This window comes from Pongo pygmaeus, chromosome 13, assembly GCF_028885625.2.
Source record: "Pongo pygmaeus isolate AG05252 chromosome 13, NHGRI_mPonPyg2-v2.0_pri, whole genome shotgun sequence".
NCBI lineage: Eukaryota > Metazoa > Chordata > Mammalia > Primates > Hominidae > Pongo > Pongo pygmaeus.
Window position 1 is genome coordinate 24,211,669 of NC_072386.2, and position 4,632 is coordinate 24,216,300.

Genomic DNA, 4,632 nt, shown 5'->3' on the forward strand with positions numbered 1-4,632 from the left:
CATGATGTGGGAAACAGGCCTCCCATTTGAGCCCCAGCCTTGAGGGAGGAACCCTTTCTGTGTAAATAAAGGAGATGCTGGCTACACACACCATAGCGGCTTTGCATCACAGAGGCTGAACTGGCCAGTGAGACATGGACAGGGATTTCAGGGGTCAAGACAAAGTGGACTACTGGAGACCAGCCAGCTTCCAGCTGGTGGAGCATGAGCAGGGTACAAGCCCATCTGTGACAGCAGTATCACACTAAAGAGAGGAGTTCCTCACTCCAAAACAGACCAGTTTTAGACTTTTTTTTGACTTATAGTATTTATTTTCTTATTGTGGTAAGAAACATAAATAATAGAAGGGCTTTGACATCTTAATATATAATAATAGGCCAGGTATGATGGCTCACACCTGCAATCCCAACACTTTGGGAAGCTGAGGAGGGAGAATGGCTTGAGGCCAGAAGTTCAAGACCAGCCTGGGCAACATACCGAGACGCTATCTCTACAACAAAAACAACAACAACAACAACAACAACAAACTCTTACTTAGTGCTCACTACATGCCAGGCACTATTGTGTTTTGTATGTATTAACTCATTTAACTCTCATAACTTAAAATTCACATTCTGCAAAAAGCACATAGAATTATGTGATTTTTTTCTCTGCTTTGCCTTATTATATCCTGTTAGATGAAACTGGTCTAGTTTAATAGAAAATAAAACCAACCTTTTGCCCCATTTTGGCACTCAAATGTTGGCTTTCCCTTCTACAGTACTTCCTTTACCCGCAGGACCAACAATCTCTCTCCCCTCCACCTCTTTTCCTTAACCAGTTAGACATTTGGAGGCCAGGTTTACAAGGGTAGTTTTTCTGTGACTGTTCTGCCCTCTGCTGGATTCAAGAGATAGATTGCTGATACATGGACTTATGGGAGGGGGCCCATTTACTGGAAAGCGGGGCGGATCAGGAGACCGGATTTCCGTCTGGGTTACTTTTGTTCACTAGAAATTTGGTCTAGGAGGTTGTGATCCAGCCTGTGAATATGCGGTGGAAAGATTCTTGGTGAATACAACTGCCTGGTTTAGAGTTTAGGAGTTGTCTGTGTGTGTGCCTGCTTGTTTCTTTATTTATATATGGATGGAGAGATGTGAGAGACCTCATTTGTCTAGTGTTAAAAACAAAATTTCCCATACAAATTGATCTTTAGGAATTGGCAAAATTTATCAACTTGTGAACAAGAGATCAGTAAGGTGACAAAAGCTATACTTTTGGGTATGGGAAAAGCATGGAAATGGATGGATTGTTGGAATACAGAATACTTACATAAGCAACCAGTTCAGGAAGGAAAAAAATCCTCCCCAACTAGGTAAAGATTGTAATTTCTTATACATGGTAACAAAAACATCATATTCCACTTTTTTATTACAGAATAAACATGAATGAGGAGGGTTTGCAATGCCAGCAGCATCGACTGTCAATCAGGGGTTAAAAATCCAATATATCGAAGAAGCAAAGGATAGGTATACATCTGTGGCTGCTTGCTAGTCATGATAAGGTTTCATTTCTCAAGAATGGTGCCCATGATCACATTGACGTGAATGCATAAACCACAGGCACAGCAGCAAATAACAAGTTCTGACTTGAAACAGGCTACTTGGCACCAGGGATTATCTCAAGCAGCATGTGATGCAGACAGAGTATAGTTTACACTCCCCACCCTCCACTGCCCCACCTTTTCTTTCTTTCTTTTTTATTTTTATTTTTTGAGATAGAGTCTCACTCTGTCACCCAGGCTAAAGTGCAATGGTGCAATCTCGGCTCAGGGCAACCTCCGCCTTCTGGGCTCAAGCGAATCTCTTTCCTTAGCCTCCTGAGTAGCTGGGATTACAGGCATGTGCCACCATGCCCAGCTAATTTTTGTATTTTTGGTAGAGATGGGGGGTTTCACCATGTTGGCCAGGCTGGTCTAGAACTCCTGACCTCAGGTGATCTACCCACCTTGGCCTTCCAAAGTGCTGGGATTACAGGCGTGAGCCACCATGCCTAGCCTATTTTTATTTTATTATTATTATTATTTTCTTTGGAGACAGGGTCTCACTTTGTCTCCCAGGCTGGAATGCAGTGGTGCAATCATGGCTCACTGCAGCCTCAAACTCCTGGGCTCAAGCCAATCCTCCTGCCTCAGCCTCCCAAGTTGCTGGAGCTACGGGCGTGGGCCACCATGCCAGGCTAATTTTTCTGTGAAGAAGGGGTCTCTTGCTATGTTGTCCAGCCTTGTCTTGAGCTCCTGGTCTCAAGCAATTTTCCCACCTTGGCTTCCCAAAGTCCTGGGATTATAGGTGTGAGCCACCACACCTGGCCAATATGTGCTATTTTTTAGAGAAAAATTAATCAATTTAATTGTACCTGTAATTGACTGAATAAAAGGAAACTGAAGTGAAACCAAAAGAACTGTTGAACTTATGTAAATGTTTCTTTATCACAAAATATATTATTTTCTAAAAGATCTTTCCAAGGTTAAAAAAGGAGAGTAAGAAAAGTATTAAGGGATCGGAGTTATTATTTTGGAACAATGTCTAATAGGCATCTCTTTGACATGTTCTCAATACTATTAGGTTCAAGGACCTCCAAATCTCTTGTAACATCCCTTTTAGTGTTCTGAAATTCATAAGTAATATACTCTACTTACACACTGGGAGGCCAAGGCAGGCAGATCACTTGAGGTAAGGTGTTCGAGACCAGCCTGGCCAACATGGCGAAACCCGTCTCTACTAAAAATACAAAAATTTGCTGGGCATGGTGGTGCGTGCCTGTAATCCCAGCTACTTGGGAAGCTGAGGCAGGAGAATCACTTGAACCTAGGAGGCAGAGGTTGCAGTGAGCTGAGATGGTGCCACTGCACTCCAGCCTAGGCAACATAGTGAGACTCTGTCTAAAAAAAGAAAGAAAAATCTACTTATGCAGATAATGAAAAAATCAATATAATGCTAGATATATAGGAAAAATAAAAATACATTAATTTGTTATAAAATAGAGTAATATGTATTTCAATATCAAAATCCTAGGGTGTTACTACAAAAGACATAATGAAGCAATAAGATACTCACATCTATAAGTAATGAACAAGCTTGGATGTAATAGCAGTCATAAGAAGAGAAGCCATTCCATTCAAAATGAAAGCAGAGGTGTGGTGGATATTAGAATAAAACCTGGTGTTAAGTAATCATAGAGAAATTTATTTGTATAAACAAAATAGAGAAGTAACCTGAATTTAAGAGTAACATGACAAGTACTAGGTAGAGAAAATGAGCACATATGCTATTGTTGTGATGAGCTGGGTCTTCTTTTCAAGGAAGAGGTTATAATAATTTTGTGGTGTTATGGGATAGAATAGTGAAGGAGTATCCCATAAACCATATAACCCATCTTGATATCTCACTACCATGTCAAGGCAAGCATGGAGACTCTAAAACGTTTGAGACCTTGGAGACCATGTCCTTCAAGAATTGATAGGAAATAGAGGATGATTTGAAAAAAGAAGCAGTATTTAAGAGGTTATGGACAAGTTGTATGGCAGACCTTTAGGCACAGAATCAGATAAGACGGAAAGCCATCAGGAAATCTCCAAATACATCATTTCAATATGTAATTTCAGAACATAGATTTATTTTATTTATTTAGTTATTTATTTATTATTTTTTGAGTCGGAGTCTCACTCGGTCACCCAGGGTGGAGTGCAGTGGTTCGATCTCTCCTCACTGCAACCTCTGCCTCCCGGGTTCAAGGGATTCTCCTGCCTCAGTCTCCCGAGTAGCTGGGATTACAGGTGCACACCAATCTGCCCAGCAAATTTTCTTATTTTTAGTAGAGACGGGGTTTCACCATGTTGGCCAGGCTGGGCTCCAACTCCTGAACTCAGGTGATCCACCCGCCTCAGTCTCCCAAAGTGCTGGGATTACAGGCGTGAGCCACCGTGCCTGGCCAGATTTATTATTATTGTGCTGCAAATAATTTTTACAATTTATATACAACGGCAATAAAATATTTAAAAATAGGTTTTATGTATGAAGTTCACTGATATCTCTACATTTCATTTGTCACTACAAATGTAATAATGTGTTTGACCTAAAGTCCCGTGACAGGGCGTGGTGGCTTATGCCAGTAATCCCAGCACTTTGGGTGGCTGAGGTGGGAGGATTGCTAGCGCCGGAGGGGTGGAGGCTGCAGTGTGCCATGATTGAGACACTGCACTCCAGCATGGGCAACAAAGCGAGTCCTTGATTCAAAAAAACGCAAAACCAACCAACCAACCAAAATCCTCAATTAAACTCTTCCTATAAATTTTGGCTAGTGTTATGTTGGTTTTGAATGTATTAATATCCCATCAGGTATTGCATATTCAGCCTCATCTTAAATCTAATCAACTAATTACATCAAACGAAAGTAGCATTGGCTGGGCGCAGTGACTCACGCCTGTAATCCCAGCACTTTGGGAGACCAAGGCGGGCAGATCACGAGGTCAGGAGTTCGAGAACAGCCTGACCAACATAGTGAAATCCCATCTCTACTAAAAATACAAAAAATTATCCGGGCGTGGTGGCAAGAAACCTGTAATCCCAGCTACTCTGGAGGCTGAGGCAAGAG